The 23953-nt window shown below is 38.2% G+C and overlaps 1 protein-coding gene across 1 annotated transcript in view; it reads right to left on the reverse strand.

The window, feature by feature from the left end:
- CDK13 (cyclin dependent kinase 13) overlaps positions 1-23953 on the reverse strand; it is a 131488-nt gene that overhangs the window by 40463 nt on the left and 67072 nt on the right. The window lies entirely within an intron of this gene.

The raw sequence follows: 23953 nt of genomic DNA on the forward strand, positions 1-23953 counted from the left end.
CTTGTAATGTGTGGCTATTTCAGTATTTTGTATGGATATTTTTAGCATATTGGTGAATTTTGAAAATATTTAAGAATGAGAAGCATTTTCATTAAAAGCAATGTAATGCTACTTTAAACAGATGAAACAACTGCAAAACAAGAGACCCCAAGCCCTGGTTATTATCGTACACCTATACCATATCATACACTTTAAAAAAAAAACACAGTTGAGATATAGTACTAATGTGAAGATGCATTAATGACGTTGAATGAGTCTATCAAAAATGGATGCCATCTATCTCACTACACTTATTAAGTACTATCCATATGGCATTAAAATAAACAAAAGTATTTAGAGTTGTAGCTACTAAACACCTGAAATGTGGCTGATCCAAAAATGCCAAAAACAATAAATTTTAAAGATAGTAACAAAAAATATAAAAATATTTCAACAACTTCCTTTATTGAAGAATTAACTATATAAAGAAAAGTTCTGGGCCCGGAGAGATAGCACAATGGCGTTTGCCTTGCAAGCAGCCAATCCAGGACCAAAGGTGGTTGGTTCGAATCCCGGTGTTCCATATGGTCCCCCATGCCTGCCAGGAGCTATTTCTGAGCAGACAGCCAGGAGTAACCCCTGAGCACCACCGGGTGTGGCCCAAAAAAACAAAAAAAAAAAAAAAAAAAGTTCTATTAGCTAGATATAGTTAACAAAAACTATTGCTAGGGGCCGGAGTGGTGGCAAAAGTAATAAGGCGTCTGCCCTGCAAGCGTTAATCTAGGACAACCATGGTTTGATCCCCTGGCGTCCCAATTGGTCCCCAAGCCAGGAGTGATTTCTGAACACATAGCCAGGAGTAACCCCTGAGCATCATCATGTTCCCCCCCCCAAACAAAACAAAACAAAACAAAACAAAAAAACCCCAAAAACTATTACTAATATTAAGACTAGTTTTAATTAGGCCAATTAATTTCAAATAAAAATATAAGTAACTGTTATCTACTTGTGTAAGAAATTTAGAGAAATAGCAAAAATAAAAATACTGTACTTATTCATTTAAGTACCAGGTAAAAAAATTAATATGATCACCTCATAAGGCTAAACATGTACTCTAAGACATAGTAAAATTATTAACACCACTTTTTCTTGGGGCTGGAAAGGACAGCTGGTAAGGTGCTTTTCCTTGCATGCAGCTAACCCCAGTTCAATTCTTAGCACCACCCAGAGTGATCCCTGAACATTGTCAAGTATGAACACCCACCCTCCCACAACAAAATAAAAATAAAATCTGGGGCTGGAGACATAGTACAGGGATAAGGAGCTTGCCTTGCATGCGGCCGACCCTGGTTCGATCCCCGGCATTGCATATGGTCCCATGAGCACCGCCTGGAGTGATCCCTGAGCACAGAACCAGGAGTAAGCCCCAAGTACCATCAGATGTGACCCACCCCACCCACCAAATTTTAAAAAAAAAAAAAAAGGTGTCACTTTTCCTCCTACAATTAGACAAGTTGATATTATATCCACAAGTAAAAATAAATAAGCAAAAATATCAACAAGAACACCTAAAAAGAAGGAGAGTATTGGGTACTAATGTTTACAGATATTGGTTGTATAAATTTCTATAATCAAAAAGTATACTAGTAAATAAACAAAAATCAGAACTCAAGACATATACTCAAATACATACAGAATCTTCATGAATGACAAAGATGATAGATATAACAGTCAATTAAATGGGGTTAAAAATATGAGCTTATTAGCGTATTAGAGCCATTGAATAGCTAGAAAGAAATAAAAACTGCTGTTTTAGCACAAACACCCAAATGTGCTTAAATGTAAAAAAAAAAAAATAGCAATGCTATGAAGACAGCTTTTTATTTTTTTAATCTTTAATTTTGGGAGTAGTTTTTGGGCCACATGGTGGTGCACAGGGACCATTATCCTGATCTGGGACTGGTAAAATGCAAAGCCTCAGTACTACTTCTCTGGTTCCTTAAAGTCATTTTTAAAAAATTAAGACTATTCTAAACACATCCTATTTTACAGCTCTGAATATGCAGCCATATATTTATATTTCATATTATTAAAATACATCAGTAGAGCCAGAGAGGTAGACCGTACAGGAGGCAGGGTATTTGCAAAGTTCAATCCCTGGCACCCCATATGGTCATATTCTGAGCACCACCAGGAATGATCCCTAAGCAGTCAAGTGAGCACAGAAACAAACAGAACAAAAAAAGCACCCATCATTAAACCCAAAGGGGTCCAAAAAAAGAAAAAAGACAATGTTTAAAAACATAATCAAGGCAACTAACAACACTAAAATCAGAATAAACTGGAATTCTATCCTGCAAAATATGTATCCATAATGGATATATGTTAAGGACAAAAAGCTTTTCTTTTTTTTTTTTTTTTTTTTTGGTTTTTGGGTCACACCCAGCAGCGCTCAGGGGTTACTCCTGGCTCTATACTCAGAAATCGCTCCTGGCAGGCTCGGGGGACCATATGGGATGCCGGGATTAGGACCACTGTCCTTCTGCATGCAAGGCAAACAAACGCCTTACCTCCATGCTATCTCTCCAGCCTCAAAAAGCTTTCTTAGTAAGATCAGCATATTCAAATTATATGTTCACTGAAAAGTTACACCTATAGTCTAACTATAGGTGTAATAGGGAAAGGGAATGCCAAGAAAGAAATGTCTCTTTTCTGCCTTCTTTAAACTTTTTTTTTTGTTTGTTTTGGTTTTGGGTTCACACCCGGCAGTGCTCAGGGGTTACTCCTGGCTCTGTGCTCAGAAATTGCCCCTGGCAGGCACGAGGGACCATATGGGATGCCAGGATTCGAACCACTGTCCTTCTGGATGCAAGGCAAACACCCTACCCTCCTGACTTCTTTAAACTTGATGTGAATCTTGTACTGTGTCCAAACCTCCAAGATTCCAAAAAGCCAAATACAGAAAGACTATTCTATTTAATGTAATTAACTACCATGAGTAGGTCTAAAAACACTATTCTCTCAACTTACTTTTCTGTACCATTTGCCCCAGGAAAAGTCAACCACTAAGCTGTCCGGAGAGAAACAGAATAATTCTGCAAAGGCTCATCTGAAGAACAAAAAGAACTGCCACCATCAGTACAACTATAACTTAATAGCCAAAGGAGGTAGCCACCTTGGTAATAGATCCTAATACCCTGGAATGGCTTTTGAGTTACTACAATCCCAATTAATCGCAATACAAAACTAACCAGCTTCATCACTTCTTGGCCTTTTGGTTGAAATTCTTATTAATTTACTACCTGATAGTCCTCTATCTGACAACAATATATTAAATTATCTTTGGGCACTAGAAAACAGGATAGGAGCTAGCTCTATCCATTCCACGCATCAACCTCAAGGAAAAAGGAGGGGGGTCGTGAGGAGACAGATACACAGAGCCCTAAAAAACCAGTATGCTCCTAAACCCAACACACAGAAACTACAAAGACAACAGTCTCCAGCACCAGCTCTGAAGTACAAATGCCAAGAAACTGGACTCACACCAAAGTAAGAATCTAGACCAAATTGTAGCTTAGAGTAAATTTAAGAGAGAGCAAGTTAAACATTGGGGCCAGAACAGTGGCACAGTGGTAGGGCATTTGCCTTGCAAGTGGCAGACCTAGGATGGACGGAGGCTCTATCCTCTAGCATCCCATATGGTCGCCCAAGCCAGGAGTGACCTGTGAGCGCATAACCAGGAGTAACCCGAGTGTCATCAGGTGTGACCTCAACCCCACCCCCCAAAAGAAGACCGAGTTAAATGCCAAAAAGAAGGGATGGGTAGGAGCCGCAGAGATGGCATAGTGGAAAGGGCATTTGCCTTACACTCAGCCAAAACGATTTGATCCCCAGCATCTCATATGGTTCCTCGGAGCCTGCCAGGAGTAATTCTGAGCACAAACTAGGAATAACCAGAGTGCTGCCAGGTGTGGGTCAACACCCCAACAAAAAAGACATAGGTGTTGACCACTGTATAGCTGAAATTCAACCATGAACAAGTTTGAAACTGATTCAATCAATTAATTTTTTAATTAATAAAAAATAGAGCCAGAGAAACAGCACAGTGGTAATGCATTTGCCTTGCATGCAGCCAACCTGGGGAGGGACCTAGTTCAATTCCCAAGTGCAGGGCCAGGAGGGGCCCCTGAGCACTGCTGGGTGTGGCCCAAAACCAATCAATCAATGAATAAAGTATTTTAAAAATTTAAAAAATAAAACAAAACCAGGGGCCGGAGTGTGTTGTGCAGCGTGGGGCTAACCTAGGACAGACCATGGTTGGATTCCCCCAAGCCAGGAGTAATCCTACAGTGTCACTGGGTATGGCCCAAAATCAAAAACAACCAAAAAAAAAAAAAAAAAAAAAAAAAGAAGAATACCAATACCAAAAAGAAAGTCTTCAAAGCTACATAGAACAAAGCAATTATTTTTAAATTTTTGAAATAATTAGAAACATCAATATGAATTATTAGATAGCACAAAATGATTGCCAATTTTGTTAGATATAAGATGCTGGTCTTTTGTTGGAAGGGATGATTTTTCCCAGGAGACAGGACCCTGCTAGTGATTTTGTACAAAGGCCTGTGGATGCAATGCTGTTCAGCATCATCTCAGCAGTGCTGAGAATCAAAACTAGGTAAGGAGCATGAAAGGTATGGCCACTTATGCTGTACTGTCTCCAGTCATGGCTTGTCTGGTTTTTTTTTAACATGTCTACAATTTTATTACATATTATAGATAAGCAATTATGTGTGGGATAATGATTCACTTGAAACACAAGTGTGATCCCTGGCATCACATATGATCCCAGGAGTCTGCCAGGAGTGATTCCTGAGTGCAGAGCTAGAATAACACTTCACATCTGAGCACTAATGGATGAGTCCAAAAACCAAAACCAAAACCAAAAAAAAGCCTATTATTGTCAAAATAAAGGGCTGGAGAGATGTACAGTGGTTAGGGCACTTGCCTCTCAAAGCCAATCCAAGTTTGAGTCTCAGTAACTCATATGATTCTCTGGGCACCAAGAGAAACTCCAGAGTGCAAAACAAAGCTAGCCCTAAGTAATGCCACGCCTGGGTCAAAAACAAACACTAAAAAAAAAAGGCAAATGATATGCAAAATTGTGCAAACTGTGGTAACTACTAAATGCAACAAGAAGTCCTATTAGATGACCAACTAAAGATCAGGAAAAAAATGTACCATTTTTCCATCAAGGAGATGGGGGTAAATAAAATGAAGTACTCACATTTGTTCTTAGAAAGGTTTGTCTTCAAAAGAAACGATTTTACCAAAGCCTAAGTGGCAAGCTCTAACAGCCTTAACAGTCTAACAGAAAGAAAATGTCCACTTCCAAAACACTCTAACCTTTGACTTGGGGGAAGAAAACAACGAATGAACTCTTTCAGCATTCTAATCTCACTTTAAGGGGGAAAAACAACATAAATATAAGTCTGAAGAAATCAAGAACATAAAAAATAAAGGTCAAGTCACATTTAGGACTTAACACCTTTCTGCCTCTCCCAAAACAGATCCTTTAAGTGGGGTTACTATCCAACAGAAAAATACAATTTGTTGTGGTAGTGATAGTTGTGGTTGCTTCTGTAGTATTCCAAGCAATGCTCAGAGCTTATTCCTGGTGGGGCTTGAAGGACCATATGTAGAGCCAGGGATCAAACCTGGGTCTACTGTGTGCAAGGCAAGTGCTTTCCCTATAGTACTCTTTCTCTAGTCCTCTCAGATTCTCTTAAAGACCAAAAGACAAGCAGTAGGGCATTTGCCTTGCACACACTAACCTAGGACGGACCGCAGTTTCAATTCCCCAGTGGCCCATGTGGTCCCCCAAGCCAGAAGCGATTTCTGAGCACATAACCAGGAGTAACCCCTGAGTGTCACTGGGTGTGGCCCAAAAATACATACATACATGCATGCATACATACATACCAAAAGACAATAGTGAAGAAATCTTAGCTTCTGGCACAAGTCCAGTAAAAAGTAAATACAGCCAAACCACTAGCCAGATAAATATAAAACCTTACACTGAAGACCAACATATCCATTTATCCAATACACCTGCTTTCAACAAATAAATTAAAAGGCATAGTAAAACAATCTAGGGGATCAGCAGGTAAGATGTTTACCTTGCATGCAGCCAATCTGGGTTCAATCCCCAACATCCCCTATAGTTTCCCTGAAGCTGCCAGGATTGATTTCTGAGCCTGTGTATGTGTGTGTGTTTCAACAACAACAACAAAACACAATCTGAAGGAAATAATGAAAGCTTCACAGTAACTTATAACAGAAAAATTGGAACAATCGCATCAGGAATTTTAATAACTATAATTAATATTCTAATGGTCCTAATAAAGTCACACAATATATAAAAAGAGATTGGTGGTGAAACAGAAGCCTTGTGCCCCAATCCTGAGGGACTGGGGAAATACAGGGATGGAAGCAAAAGCCAACACAAATTGAAGGGAATAAAACAGATTCAGGAGAATTCCACAACAAGCCTTCTATCTCAACTAGCAAAAAATACCAGGAAGCAGATAGACTAGCTGTGGAAAAGAAACCGAAAGCAGTTTCTCCCAGAGACCCAAGGCCTTTACTGGGAAGAGAAAGACCACTTCCTAGGATGAAGAACAGGTAGGGTAAGGAACCAATCCAGAGGTACTACTTTTAGCAAAGTAGAATGAAAACCAGTTACTCCCACATTGTATAATAATCAGTGGAATAAAGCCTCTAAATAAAACTCTGAAAACATGCTAGATAACAAAGAAAAATACACCAGATGTGGTTATACTCCCAAAAAAGGGTAGCGGATTTATATATATAAACACATATATACATTAATCAGTGAGTCTGAAGATGTATCAATGGGAAAAAAACTGAAGTGCTGTGGGGAAAAATATAAAACATACATCTAATCCAAGAGAAACTTCAACAAAAAAGAAAGCAGAAATAAGAGAAATAAACTGAAGTCATAACGAGTGAAATTTCCTGATTCATAAAACACCAAACCATAGATCTAGAAAACTTGGAAAGCAGTAAGAAAAATACCCAAACAATTATAATCTTTACCTCTTCAAAATAACACGAAGATTTTTTTTTTCCCCCAAAGGGCTGGCGGCGGTTAGGATACAGCTAGCAATGATCAGGGGTTCCTCCTGGCTCTGCATTCAGGAATTATTCCAGATAGTACTCAGGGATCATATGGGATGGTAGAGATTGAACCTCAGTTTCTGCATGCAGGGCAAATGCCTTACCCTGTGTACTCTGCCTCTTGAGCCCCATAGTAAGAATATTCTTATTAAATTGTATAGATAAGTAACAGGAATGATGTTATGAAAAGGGAGAGAAAAAACTGGGAATATCCTATTGTAAGATATCTATATATCTAAAAGATAATATATTATTTTAAAGATATGGATAATTACCACTTAGATAATTAGCACTTAAAGCAACCCTCTCTAGAAAAAAGGAAGAAGAAAAACAAGTCTCATTTCTTTTTTTTTTTTTTTTTTTTTTTTTTTTGGTTTTTGGGCCACACCCTGTGACGCTCAGGGGTTACTCCTGGCTATGCGCTCAGAAGTTGCTCCTGGCAACATATGGGGACCATATGGGACGCCGGGGGATCGAACCGCGGTCCGTCCTAGGCTAGCGCAGGCAAGGCAGGCACCTTACCTCCAGCGCCACCGCCCGGCCCCACAAGTCTCATTTCTAAAAAAGAACTTAACGTTAAGATCAGAAAAGGTGAACTTTTGGAATATAACCTAAAACAAAATGTGTAAATGAGATTTGCACCCCTCTGTTCCTTGTACTCTGTTCACCATAGACAAAATTTGGATACAACCCAAATGTCCAAGATGTCCGTCCAAGATGATTTGATAAAAAAATTCTGGTGTGTGTATTAAATTTAATATTAAACAGAATATTAAATTTGGCCATTTGAAAAGATAAAATCATGCAATTGTCTACTACATGCAGGGACTTGGAAAATATCACACTGAAGAAGAGACTGACTCAGTATGATCTCCCATTTAGGTTATAAAGAAACATTAATAGTGGAATAACAAATGCTCAAAGACAATGGAAACAAAGAAAACAAGAGACTTGGTATTCAGTAGGAAACATGCCACTTGGGCAAGGGATGGGATGGGATGAGAAGGACCCAGGACAGAACAACAGAGAGAAGTAGTCAACTATTTAACTGAGAGAGGGTGGTGGTGAAAGGTGTGTTATGTATGAAACCGTATCAGCAAAAAAGGCAAACCACAGTACAGAAACTGTATTTTCCGCAACAAAGCACCCCTCATAAAGGCAGGCTGGTGGGAAAAAGTAGAGGAAAAGGGATTTGGGGGTGGAGGGAAGTAAACATGCATGAAGTGATCAATGTTGAAACACCGTCGTATACCAGATACCCAATTATCAGTGACTGTAATTTCACAGTGACTAAGTTTAAGAAAAATTCAGATAAGACATAAAAAGTCGGGGCCGGGCGGTGGCGCTGGAGGTAAGGTGCCTGCCTTGCCTGCGCTAGCCTAGGACGGACAGCGGTTCGATCCCCCGGCGTCCCATATGGTCCCCCAAGAAGCCAGGAGCAACTTCTGAGCGCATAGCCAGGAGTAACCCCTGAGCGTCACAGGGTGTGGCCCAAAAACCAAAAAAAAAAAAAAAAAAAGACATAAAAAGTCAGATAGGGAGAAACAGAGGTAATAAACACAAAACATAAAAACAGTAAACAAAAGGACAATCACACTAATGATCATCTTAAGTGCAAATGGTTTTACAATACCAATTAAATCATACATTTAACTATATAACAAGATACAAACCTAATACTGTTGAGAAAAGAAAAAATATCTAATTGCATGTTTTCTCTAAGAAATCCACCTTAAATATAAAAATGTTAAAAATAAAGGACAAAGATATTTTATGCTATGAGCAATTATATGGTCACTTATATCCCCTTTACCATTTCAATCAATAATTATATTGCATCTAATTAATGAAGAAACAGGAAATAAATGACAAATAAAATTAAAAAAAATGTTATGTCTTTGTTCACAAATGACATAATTATTATGTAGAACAGCCTACAGTTAGCAAAAAGTGTCCTGAACTAATAGTCAGTTACAACAAGGATAATAAGTTAGCGGTTCTCATATCTACCAAAAATTAATAAGTGGAAATCAACGGGGAGGTGTCCTCATGATTACTCAGAGGATTTGGAAGACACTTGGAATATTGAACAATAAACACTATACCATTCGCATTAGCAGAATTTTAAAAATAAGCATATATCTAGCAACATATTATAAGAAATTTATATGTGGAGAAAAAGACAAACTTTAATAAAAGAAACCACCGACATAAATTAGTAAATATCCCATGTACGTGTAGATAGGAAGAAAGACTCCAGATTGTCAAAATGCCACTTTTTCCCAACTAAATCTACAGATTAAATATACTCCCCAAATTTCCAGTAAACTACTTTATGAATGGGTATATCAACAAACTGACTAAAGTTTATGAGTTGCCAAAGCTCTATAATAGTCAATACAGCACTGGAGAATGAAATTAAAGGATTGGTATGTCAGGGTTTACTGCAAAATTACAAGAATCAATATGCAGTAGTGTTCGCAAAACAAAAGCAGATCAAGAAAATAGAATATAATGCCTCTATAATTATGAGGGTGGTTGTGGTGAGTTATGATATTATGATGTACTTCCAAATTTTTTAGTACAAAAGGTCAGTGGTAGAGTAAAAAACAAAACTCAAACTGATTTGTAAGCTCTAGAGCAAACATTTCTTTTTTTTTTTTTTTTTTTTGGTTTTTGGGCCACACCCGGCAGTGCTCAGGGGTTACTCCTGGCTGTCTGCTCAGAAATAGCTCCTGGCAGGCACAGGGGACCATATGGGACACCGGGATTTGAACCAACCACCTTTGGTCCTGGATCGGCTGCTTGCAAGGCAAACGCCGCTGGGGCCCTAGAGCAAACATTTCAATGGAAAAAGGAAGCTTTTCAACAAAGCCTGCTGATATTAAAAGGCCAATCCCAGGATGGGAAAAGAGCCTCAACATAACATAACCCTAACATGCTTCACAAAGCTTAACTCAAAATGGATCACAAACCTATTAAGATGAAGCTACAAAATTCCCAGAAGACAATACAGGAAAAAATTATCCAGATTAAATATGAGTCTTTTAAAGGGCTCTATAAACCAATAACTTTAATAGACAAAGTAGCAAAAATAACTATGTGTAAAGAAACGGTCTTATTGTGAAAGAAAAATTTGGGTCTCATTAAAATAAAAACTTCTATTCTGCAAGACACCATGAAAAGATAGGAAGTAAAAAAGAAATGCCACCGACTGGAAGAAAAGAAGTCTTAAAACTCAACAATAAGGACAGAAGAAAAGAGTACAGAAGTTAAAGCCTTGCATCAGACAACCCCAATTCCAGCAATGAAATAGTCCCCTGAGCATCACCAAGAGTAATCCTTGGGGCCGGAGAGATAACATGGAGGTAAGTCATTTGCCTTGCATAAAGAAGAATGGTGGTTTGAATCCCAGCATCCCATATGGTCCCCCGAGCCTGCCAGGAGCGATTTCTGAATATAGAGCCAGGAGTAACCCCTGAGTGCTGCTGAGTGTGACCCAAAAATCAAAAAAAAAAAAAAAAAAAAAAGTAATCCTTGAGGACAGCTCTTATAAGTGGTCCTGAGAACCAGAGTTTGATCCAGTCCCTTTCCCTGCCAATAATAATAAAAATTTAAAGCAACAGCAACAAGAAAAATACTAAGTCAACAACAACAATAAAAAGAAAATCCTAGTTTAAAAATAAGCAAAACTGGGGTCGGAGAGATAGCATGGAGGTAAGGTGTCCTTGCCTTTCATGCAGAAGGTCATTGGTTCGAATCCCGGCATCCCATATGGTCCCCCGAGTGTGCCAGGAGCGATTTCTGAGCCTGGAGCCAGGAGTAACCCCTGAGCGCTGCTGGGTGTGACCCAAAAACCAAAAACCAAAACAAAACAAGAAAAAAAAGGTGCAAAAGTGAGCCAGAGTGATAACACAGCAGGTAAGGTGCTTACCTCCAATATGGCCTACCCAGGTTCAATCTCTGGTACCAGGTATGTCTCCCCAAGTTACACCAGAAATGATCACTGACGGAGCAGAGAGCTAGAAGTGCTTGCTACCAAGTGTGGCACAAAAACAGAAACAGAAACAAAACTGGGGACAGAGTGATAGCATAGCAAAATAGTAAGGCCGTCTCGTATGGTCCCCACCAAGCACCTCAAGGAATGAATTCCTGAGTGGAGAGCATCACCCCACAAAAAAAAGAGCAAAACTTCAGGACATCACACCAGCAAAAAACTATAGATAGCACACAGGTATATAAAAAAAATTTCTCAACAGCAAATATAAACAATGGAACAATAAAATGTTTGCCATTCTAATGGATGTGCCAAATTACTGACAATAATCAAAAACTGGTGAGGATGTGAAACAACAGAAATTCTCATTGACTGAATAAGGAAAAATAGTAACTTCAAAAAACCAGTCTGTAATTTCCTACAAATCAAACTCAGGTTGAAAACAAGGTTCAACATGTGTCCTGTATGCATGAGATCTGGGTTTGATTCTTGACATCTCAAAAACAAAAACAAAAAAAAAAACAACCCACCACTATTGGTATGACTCAACAATTATATTCCCTGGTATATTAGCAAAGAAGAAACCTCCTATGAATTTACAGCAGATTCACTTCTAAGAATGAAAAGATGGAATAATCTAAGATACCATCCAGAGGCTGAAAGGGTTCAACTGTCAGATCCAAAAAATGGAAAATTGCAAGTACTAAAAAAATAAATGAGCTGTCAAGTCATTAAGAATCTTAAAGAAAACTTAAAAGTTTTATTACCAAGTAGAAAAGACCAAACTGAAAAAAGACTCACTCTGTGTCTCAAAATATCTCATAACTATAAAGATAATCTGGAAAAGATAAATATCACGGAGGCAATAAAAAGTACCAACAGTTGAATTTCACAGGTAGGAAATAATTAGTTGGAACTTAGGAGATGTTTTAAAATAGTGAGAAAGGAACCCAAGTGATAGCATAGTGACAAGGCATTTGTCTTGCACGCAGCACACCCAGGACAGATCCGGGTTTGATTCCCAGCAACCTATATGGGTCCCCCCCTCAACATGCCAAAGCAATTTCTGAGCACAGAGACAGGAGTAATTGCTGATGGTGTGGCCCAAACCCCCCCTCCCAAAATTATATTAAATAGAATATTCTGTATGTTTGCTGGACAGTTTTTTTTTCTCTATGTTCCTGTCTATGGGTCTTCTCACTCTCTGCTTGTCTATAGGATCCTCTGTATCACGAATTTTCTAATAGACTAACTCAATAAAGACAGAAAAGGGTGAGGAGATAGAAAGAGGGAAAATTACAAACTGGTTTTTGAAGTAGCTATTCTATTTTTCCTTATTCAATCAATGAGAATGTCTGGGGGGTATGGGGGGAGAAGAAGAGAGAGATACTCATTTTATTTTTGAGCATAGACAAAGGTCACTAGATACATAACCAGCAGTAAAAAAAAAAAAATAAACCCACATATATATATATGGATACCTGAAGGAGGAATCTCAAAAACTGGCTTGGCTTAGATCACCAGTTTTGCAAGCTTTCAGTGATGGTTTCAAATCCTCAGTATCCCAATGTTCCACACATTATCTTGCCAGTTCTGCTGTCTGACTCTGCAGTCTTGTGTTCCCTTTTGCTGTCAAGTGATTTCTGACCAACCATAGCAGGTGTGTTTAAGAATCAAAGTGTCACAAAATGGACAGCCTCCAAAGAGCATAACGACTAATAAGATGTGTCTGCACCATGACCAAGAAGTGTGGTCCCTGGCAAGCATATATGTGGCACTGTAGTTAGTGACCCTTGGCAAGAATTACTACTGTGTGCTTCGAATATGTGACCCTTATAATAAGCATATGCATAAAAACCACAACTAAAAAAGTGAAAATCTAGGAAGCAGAGCATGCAGACCATGGTCATCACATTACAATAACAATAAAAAAGAGAGAAATAGTAATACAGATACTCCGCGCTTAACAACCAAGTTCCGTTTCAAAGACTTGGTCATTAAGCGAATGAGGAACTGCCTGCACTGTATACAGTAGTACAGTATATGCATAGTACTTGACAACAGTATTCTGAATAAGTAACTAGAAAGATCAAACTGAAAATTTGCACTTGTTTTAATTTGCATAGGTTGTGTAATTTACACACAGTACTGCAATGTATTACAGAACATAAAGTTAGTAAAGTAGGTACATTAAAGCACCAAAACCCACAGTACTGTACTATGGAATATACAAGATGAAAAAAAGGATATTTAAAATAAAATAAAATAAAGGTGAAGACATGGTCATAAGTGCGAGCGGTAGCTAAACAGGTAAGTCATTAAGCGAGGAGTATCTGTAATACAACTTAAAAATTATGTTATAATATAACTTATGTAATTTTTTATTTTTGTTTTATTTTCTTTGTCTTTTTTTAAATGTGATTTCTAATTAGAAAAACAAATTCAAGAAAAAGATGTGAAAGAACAATCAGTTTCAATTATTCTAGAAATTATCTGTATTAATTAAATTATTATATAAGAAAATATAAGTTTTCATTTTCAAAGCCTAATTAAAATTAGAGATATAACATATTTATACTATATCTATTTAGATTTTTGCCCCTTAAATGTTTTATTCAACAAAATAGTCAACAGAACTTGATTTTAAGTGCAAAACATAAAAAAGAATTGCTGTCATCCTAATAAGGGAGCACTGCAATAAGGCATTTGTCTTGCCTGTGGCCAACAAAGGACAGGCCCTGGTTCGATCCCTGGCATCCCATATAGTTCCTAGAGCTTGCCAGGAGCGACTTCTGAGCCCAGGGTCAGGAGAAACCCGAGTGCTGCCGGGTGTGACACAAAAAACAAACAAAAAAAACTATTATAATACTTTAACTGGTAAGTGTTAAAATGCAATAGTGTCTGAAAGAAACTACAGGATCAGGAAAAACTTTGGGTTGGGGGGGGGTCACACCTGGTAGCGCTCCTGGCTCTGTGCTCAGAAATTGCTCCTGGCAGACTTGGGGGAACTATATGGGATGCCAAACTGCCCTTCTGCTTACAAGGCAAATACTCTATGTTTATACTATCTCCCGGGGCCCTAATCCATTCTTTTTTTTTTTTTTTTTTTTTTTTTTTTTTGAGGAAAAACTATTTAAGCAGGGCTAGAACAAACAGTCTGATGGGGCAAATGGCATGCTATCCTCCGGCCCCCTAAGTTAGTTTCTGACACGAGTATTTGGCTTGATATCCTTTACTTTGAAATTTTGCCATCATCTATGACTATGTCTGCATAATGGTAGATTTGAATCATTGAATTAGAGACATTGTAGCCATATAAAGCCCAAAACAACTATCTGATCTATAGAAAAAAATTTCAAAACTAAAACAATCTTTTTTTCTGTAGTCACTGTTGAAAAGTATAAACAAAGAAAACAAACTATAACTTAGAATCTCATATCTACTCATGTAGTAACAGAAATGAGTAGTACTTCTTTTTAAACAGCATTCTTTATTAAGGACAAGATATAAAAATGTCTCTTATATCCCTAACTATATGAATCAGCAGAGCCAAGTATACCAATATTGAATACAATTTTCAATCCCATCTATGCTAAAACTATTTAGTGAAACTGAAATCCTGTGTTTTACACAAATAGTAACTCTTCAATTATATCATCCTACTCAACATGACCTTCCTACCACTGTCTTCTATATATATTTTTTTGGTTTTGTTTTTGGGCCACACCCAGCGATGCTCAGGGGTTACTCCTGGCGGTCTGCTCGGAAATAGCTCTTGGCAGGCACAGGGGACCGTATGGACACCGGATTCGAACTAACCACCTTTGGTCCTGGATCGGCTGCTCGCAAGGCAAACGCCGCTGTGCTATCTCTCTGGGCCCATCTCTTCTATATTTTTAATATCACACAAATCTCACCTAAATGAATTCATAAAATAAATGCAGTTTTGTGACCTGCTTATCAACTAATCCATTCAAGCCACCCCCACCCCTAATTTAGCCTATTGTGAATAAGCCTGCTATGAACAATGGGATGCAAACATTTCCTCAAGAGCTGACTGCAGAAAAGTCTTGAGTTTTATCCCTGGCAAAACCCAACATGCTCGGTCACCCAGAGACATATCATTTGGAATCCTGAGTACCACAACGAAGGGTACAATTTTCAGAACATTGCAACCCAGAGTACACTACAACAACGAATCAGAACTAATGAAAAGGGAAAGAAAAATCAAGACTTTCACAGTTCTTTCAAAAGACACTTTTTAACTTGATAGAATCTTGTCCATTTTTTCTAACGTAACTAATGGGAGTCAAACACTGAGGATTCCTCATCACTTATTAATAGAAATACAAGTATAAACAATGAGGTAATATCTCACACAAGTGAGACTGGCATATATCAAAAAAAACTGTAAACAACCAGTGGTGGTAGTAGTAAGGTGAAAAAGGAACTCCCATTGGTAGGCATATTGTCTAAGGGAAAGCAATATAAATATTTCTAAAAAGAAACAGAACTCCTCTATGACTAAGCAGTTCAACTTCTTAAAAAAAAAAACAAAACTTATTTTTTGGAAAAAACTTATTTTGAAATGATACATGCACATCTATTTTCATGGCAAAGTCAAGTACAAAAGCCAGGATGTAGAAACAACCCAAAATTCTACAAACCAACGAATAAAAAGGCTGTGGTATATATACAATGGGATAACTGTAATTTAAGAAAAATAATACAGTTCACTGCAGTATGGATAGAACTAAAGAATAAGGTAAGCTCATTAATTGTTTTGTTTTGTTTTGTTTTGTTTTTGGGTCACAACCAAAAGCTCTCAGGGGTTTTACTCCTGGCAGGCTCAGGGAATCATATGGGATGCCCGGATTTGAACCACCATCCTTCTGCATGCAAAGCAAATGCCTTAACTCCATGCTATCTCTCCAGCCCCTAAGTTCATTGATTCTTAAGGAAGGACAAATACTAGATGTGTCGCTCATCTGTGGAATACAGGTAGACAAAAATTATGACAGTATCTAACAGTGACAAATCCTTAATCTCAGATTACAAAACTGATTACCTAACAAAGGGGAGATCTTTAGAGAAAATCAAGGATTAGGGGTGAGATGGTGATAGAAATAAGAGGTTCAGGTATACTTTGGTAGTGGGGAAGGGGGTAGTGCAATGACTTTGAACTAAACACAGTATCAAAAATTTTAGCACTATTGTAATCATCTTACCTAAACTAAAATTAAAGTATGTAAATTAAAAATGTAAAACAATTCCCCAGACATATAATTAATCTTTGTTAAAGGGGTAAAAAATGCAAATTAGAGCAAAAGCCTCTTCTGTAACAAGTGGTGCAGGGACAACTGGTCAGCCACATGCAAAAAGCAAACTCAGACCTCCATCTAACACTATGCACAAAGGTCAAGTCCAAATGGATTAAGACCTTGATATCAGACCCGAAACCATAAGGTGTAGACACTGTAGGTAAAATACTCTCCAAACAAGTGGAATAAATGGCACTATTTTAAACTGAGAAGCTTCTGCATCTCAAAGGAAATAGTGACTAGGATACAAAGGACACCCACAGAATGGGAGAAACTATTCACCTAATACCCATCAGATAAGGGACTAATATCTAAGATATACAAGATACTGACAGAACTTAACAAGAAAGAAAATCTAATCCCATCAAAAAATGGGGAGAAGAAATGAACAGACATTTCCTCAAAGAAGAAATACAAATGACCAAAAGGCACATGAAAAAATGCTCCACATCACTAATCATCAGGGAGATGCAAATCAAAACAACAATGAGGTACCATCTCATGCCACAAAAACTGGTAACACATCACAAAGAACAAGAACAATCAGTGCTGGCAAGGATGTGGGAAGAAAGAAACTCTCATTCACTGCTGCTACCAGTCATCAATGTCTAATCCAGCCTTTATAGAAAACAATATGGAGATTCCTCAAAAAACTGGAAATTGAGCTCCCATATGATCCAGCTATACCACTTCTAAGGACCCTAGGAACACAAAAACACAACACAAAATTGTCTTCTGCACACCTATATTCATTGCAGCACTATTTACAGTAGCTAGAATCTGGAAACAACCCAGATGCCAGATAACCAATGAGTGGCTAAAGAAACTGGTACATACATACAATAGAATGTTGCACTGGTGTGGGGGGGGGGGTCTTTTTTATAACTAAAAACCCAGTTAAACTTGTTTGTAATCATGGTGCTTAGATATATTAAAAATAACAAATAAGTAAATAATTTAAAACCAAAATATACATACAGTTTTTAACTATTTTAGGTAAAGACCAAACAGTGAAAAGGTTAGATCATATAGAAATTATCCACCATTTTCCAGGGAAGTTCTACCATTGTACGATCCCATTGGCAAACACAAGGATATGAATTGCTTCAGTCCTTGTCACTAATCATCCTGTCATTTTTTTTATCGGCATGTTAATGAGATGACAGCTAATATAGATTCGAAATGTATTTTCCTACTAGTCAACAGTTTAAACTGGTCAATTGGTTAAACAATAGCTAAGGGCTTCCAGCCAAAAGAACACATATTCAATAAAATGAGAAAGCAACCAAAGTTTCTGTAAGTCACCTCACAAAGGTTCATAATTGTTAAGTTATCAAAAGTCAATGAAAAAGAAGAGATAGTAAAGCCTAACAGAGAAAAGAAAAAAAGTAACAACAAAGTCTCAGAAGAAAAACTTTAGTGGGGCCGGAGAGATAGCATGGAGATAAGGCATTTGCCTTGTATGCAGGAGGTCGGTGGTTCGAATCCCAGCACATCCCATATGGTCCCCTGAGCCTGCCAGGAGCGATTTCTGAGCATAGAGCCACCAGGAGTAACCCCTGAGCACTGCCCGGTGTGACCTCACCCCCCCAAAAACAGGAAAACTTCTATAGGGTAAAAGTAGAATAACAAATTCAAACTTACTAAAATACAAAAGCTGCCAGCCAAGATTATATTATCTGACAATTTTATCATTCAAAAACGATGGTGAATAGGATATAAAAAGATAGTACAACAGATAAGATTCAGGCCTTACACATAGCAGTCACTGGTACCCCATATAGTCTACTGCACCTCACCAGGAGTGATCCTGAAGACACAATCGGGAGTAAGCTTGAGCACCACATAATGTGTCCACATAATATGCTTGCCTTGGAAGCAGCCGACCCAGGATGAATGGTGGTTCGAATTCCAGCATTCCCAATGGTGCCCCATGCCTGGCAGAAATAATTTCTGAGTGCAGGGCCAGGAGTAACACCTGAGTGCCACAGGATGTGAACACCCCCCCCCAAAAAAAAACAGGAGGGGCAGAAGGGAGGGAGGGAGACAAACCCTAATAAACTCTACCACCACAAGACCTATTTTACCAAAAATACTGGTACCTTAAAAAAAAGAAATCACAAAATCCTGATGCTGCAACAGAAAGAAAAGTGGTAATATGAGACAGCATAATGAGTAAGGGGAAGAAAAGGAAAGAACAGATATAGTCATATGATGGATGATAAACTGAAACCAGCACAAAAATCATTTCAGTTATATCAAGTATGATACAAGGACCTGGTAAGCACAAAATAAAAATCTGGTGCAGACATTTTAAAGAAAAAAATGAAGAAGGAATAACCACAGTAAACCCATCATATAAAAGGAGAAATGGCAAAAGGTCTAAACTCCAATCAAAAGGCACAGTATTATTAAAGGGATATAAAATATGGATGCATATATGCTATGTATAGAGTCTCATATCACATTAAAAAGCAAACTAAAACCTCAAATTAAACAGCTAAAGCATACCCACCAATAGTGCAGGGGAAAATAAAGACAGGAACTAATGGCTTTATTTGATAAAATACATTCACCAAAAGTTATAACCAAAGATAAATATTATACATTGATCAAGGGTCAATTCAGAAAGAATGGTCTCCAAAATACAAGGTCATCAATAGTGTGACACCAAAATAACAGCAAAATGTAACAGGTCTCAATAAAACAATGACAGCACACATTAATTCTAAGTATCTGTGTATGCCAATTACAACAATAGTAAATCACTGAAAGTAGTAACAAAGTGCATTAAATGGAGTATAAAGGGACAGACTTAAAACTCCCATCCCAGAGACAGGAGAGATAGCGTGGAGGTAGGACGTTTGCCTTGCATGCAGAAGGACTGTGGTTCAAATCCCGGCATCCCATATGATCCCCCGAGCCTGCCAGGAGCGATTTCTAAGCCTAGAGCCAGGAGTAACCCCTGAGCACGGCCAGGTGTGGCCCAAACACCTCACCCCACCTCCGTCAAAAAAGGCAGCGTTGATGATCAAAGGATATGTATATCATGATGAACTTTCACTACCTCTATGAACCTTTATGCACCCAATGATAGAAACCAAAATACTTAAAAACATGGCTATGAGAAATAAAAAAAAATACTAACTACATACAATCCATAAAATCCATAAGTATCTCAATTTTTTGTTCATACTCCCATACAGTCTAGAATTAACATGGTGCATGGCCATATTCAAACACCCAAGAGGCAAACACTTAAGCTTGAAGTATCCCATCTTTTCTTGCTAAGTGAATACTACCATCCTGCACTCTTACTGAGGAGTTAGTCTAACCATATGAGTTGACATGAATGAACTCTCCTACCTTTCTTCCCCAGATTCAAAACCAGTCTGAGTTGGGCATCTCATTCCAAATGAACTAGTGATACAACTCTTCCTTTCCTTGTTGTAGATACTGTTGTGTATGCCATTCAAAACCCTAATCTAGTTTGTGAAAGAAATGGTGACGCATGTAAATAAATAAAGTATCAATGACAAAAGCTAAGTTGGAGATTTCAACACAACTCTCACCTCTGGATAGATCAATTAACTATCAAAAAACTCAACAAGGGGGACCAGAGCAATAGCAAAGAGGGTAGAGCATTTGTCTTGCACATGACTGACCTGGGTTCGATCCCCGGCATCCCATATGGTCCCCTAAGCATGCCAGGAGTGATTTCTTCTGTGTAAAGCCAGGAGTAACGAGTGTGGCTAAGTGTGGTCCCAAAACACAACAAAACAAAAAAGTCCAACAAGGAAATACTGGCTTTGAAGAGAGAAACACAAATGAAGAGCTTGGTAGATATAAGTCCTTCTTCACACACACACACCCCCACCACCACCGCCACCAAGGCAAAATACTCATTCTTTTCAGTAAACATGGGGATTCTTAAAGATACAGCACAGATGATTAAAATAATTCATCTCCATAAAATCAAGTTAATGTCTTCTTAAGACTATCCTATGAAAATGAAAATCACAAACATAAACAGGAAAAGAACTCAAACAGTCAGAAATTAACTCACTACTAAACAAGTGAGTCAGGGCCCGGAGAGATAGCACAGCGGTGTCTGCGGTGTCTGCCTTGCAAGCAGCCGATCCAGGACCAAAGGTGGTTGGTTCGAATCCCGGTGTCCCATATGGTCCCCAGTGCCTGCCAGGAGCTATTTCTGAGCAGACAGCCAGGAGTAACCCCTGAGCACCGCTGGGTGTGGCCCAAAAACAAAACAAACAAACAAAAAAAAAAAAAAAAACAAAAAAAAGTGAGTCAAAGAGAATATCAGAAAAGAATTCCAAACATTCCTGGAAACAAACTTAAGTTATCAGAATATGGGCCCGGAGAGATAGCACAGTGGTGTTTGCCTTGCAAGCAGCCGATCCAGGACCAAAGGTGGTTGGTTCAAATCCCAGTGTCCCATATGGTCCCCCGTGCCTGCCAGGAGCTATTTCTGAGCAGACAGCCAGGAGTAACCCCTGAGCACTGCCGGGTGTGGCCCAACCCCCCCCCCCAAAAAAAAAAGTTATCAGAATATACAAGACCTAACAAAAGCAGTATTAATATGGAAGTTTATAGCCATTCAAACATTCATTAAGAAGCAAGAAAAATCCCAAATAATCAACAGCAGAGTTTAGTCAGGTAGAAAAAGAACAAAAAAGGAAAGTCAATGTAAATAGAAGGAAGTAATAAAACTTGAAATGAAATGGAAACTTAAAAATAATTAAAAATTCAGTTATTAATGAAACTAAGAGCTGGTTCAGGTACAGCATAACCAGGGTTCTACCCTATCCAGAAGGCACCCTATATATAGTTCCTCAAGAACTGGCAGGAGTTAAATCCACAGTACAAGCTAGGAGAAACCCATGAGTAGTGCCAAACCCCTCCTACACACACACACACACACACACACACACACACACACACACACACACACACACACACACACACACACACACACACACACACACACGGGCTAGGAGAAACCCATGAGTAGTGCCAAACCCCTCCAACACACACACACACACACCCATGAGTAGTGCCAGGAGTTAAATCTATAGTACAAGCTAGGAGAAACCCATGAGTCGTGCCAAACCCCTCCAACACACACACACACACACACACACACACAAGTAGTGCCAAACCCCTCCAAAACACACACACACACACACTCACACACACACACACACACACACACACACACACACACACACACGGGCTAGGAGAAACCCATGAGTAGTGCCAAACCCCTCCAACACACACCAAACCCCTCCAAAATTCACTCACACACACACACACACACACACACACACACTAACACACACACACACACACACACGGGCTAGGAGAAACCCATGAGTAGTGCCAAACCCCTCCAACACACACACACACACACACACACACAGAACTGGTTCTCCTAAAGAAGAAAATATGAGACTCAAGAAGGAAGAAAGATGGGGCAAGAGCAATAGCACAGCAGTTGGGCATTTGCCTTGCACGAAGCCAACACAGAACTAACCCCTGTCGGATTCCAGTTATCCCATATGGTCCCCCAAGACAGCCAGGAGCAATTTCTGAGCTCAGAGCCAGGGGGAAAAAAAAGAAGAAAGAGAGAAGACTTCAAAAAACAAAGCATAAATGAAAATATATCTTACAGATACTATGGAATTCAAAAGATCACCTGGGGTTACATAAAAGACTTTATGATATAAATTAGAGAAGCTACAAGAAACATATATTTTTGGACTCTGTAATGTTCTAAGGATGAACCAAGAGCAAACAGAGATTCTGAATTGCTATCAAGTAAACTGAAATCGTATTTAAAAATCTCCCTTGGGGGTGTGGAGAGATAGCATGGAGGTAAGGCGTTTACCTTTCATGCATAAGGACTGTGGTTCGAATCCCAGCATCCCATATAGTCCCCTGAGCCTGCCAGGGGTGATTTCTGAGCATGGAGCCAGGAGTGACTCCTGAGCCTGAGCATTGCTGGGTGTGACCACCAAAACAAACAAACAAACAAAAATCTCCCTTGGGTAAAAAATGGAAAGTCCAGGTCCAAAAGGATTAGCTAGAAGTTCTTCCAAATCTTTAAAGACCTCTAATCCTTTTCAGGCTCTTGCAAAATGTCAAAGAAACAGGAACCCTCCCAGTTTCACAAGGACAAGGATTATCTTGATAGCAAAAGAAGGGAAAACTATAGATTTGTATCTCAGATGAATATCAAGGCGAAGATACTCAACAAAAAATTAGCAGACCAAAACCAACAATTACCAAGTAGGATACAAGCAGGTTTGCAAGGTTGTTATAATACGTAAAGTAAATATAATATACCAATACCAACATAATATACAAATCATATAATCAATAGATATATTTTCTATATCTACATATGACAAGCTCCAACACGTATTCATGACAGAAACTCTATAATGGAGAAAGACTGAACCTGTTGAATTCATTTACCACAAACCCACAGCTAATATAATATACTCCAAAGGGAAAAAACGCAGAATCTTTCCAGTAAGGCAGAATACAAAATTAACTAATTCACTATGATTATTCAATAAAATATTAGAAGTAGTTGTCACAGCAATCAGTCAAATAAGAAAAAAGACATGATACTATATTTTAAAAACTCTAATATCCCAATACACACACACACACACACACACACACACAACCTCTAGAAATAAACTTGAGCAGATGACTACAAAATCAACAAAGAAATCTCTGGCTTTTTATATAAAAAATGTAATAAAAAAAGTAAAAGGAATCATCAGTTTCACAATTACACCTTAATACAACATAATCAACAAAAGTGAGAAACAACAAACGTGATTACTCTTAAATGAAACCATAAATCATTACTAAAAGAAATTTAAAAAGACAAAAAAGGGACCAGAGAGATGGTGTAGCAAGTTTGCCTTGCATGTGGCTGACCCAGGATAGACTATGGTTAGATCCCCCGGCTTCCCATGTGGTCCCCAAACCAGGAGCGATTTCTGAGTGCATAGCTAGGAGTAATCCCTGAGCATCATTGGGTATGGCCCAAAATTTAAAAAAAAAAAAAAAAAAAAAAAGGACAAAGAAATAGAAACATCCCTTGGATTGGAAGGATTAAATTAACACTGTCAAAAGTGTTAATATAATCTATGGTAAATTTGCTAAGAAAGCATATTTTTAAGTTTTAAATATCACATAAAAAGTCTTGTAGTTATGATTACTAATGTTATCTATTATTCAATCATTTCATAATATACATAAAATATTAGTCGTGTTATTAAGCTAATCCCAATTAGATTAATTTTTAAAAGAACTGTTTTCAATTTTGTACTTCATTCACTATAATACACTTAATACCTAGCACCAAAACGTAATTCTCTTATATTTTCTTTTTTTATTACCCCTACAGTTACCAAGAGAA

Source organism: Suncus etruscus, chromosome 10, assembly GCF_024139225.1.
Source record: "Suncus etruscus isolate mSunEtr1 chromosome 10, mSunEtr1.pri.cur, whole genome shotgun sequence".
NCBI lineage: Eukaryota > Metazoa > Chordata > Mammalia > Eulipotyphla > Soricidae > Suncus > Suncus etruscus.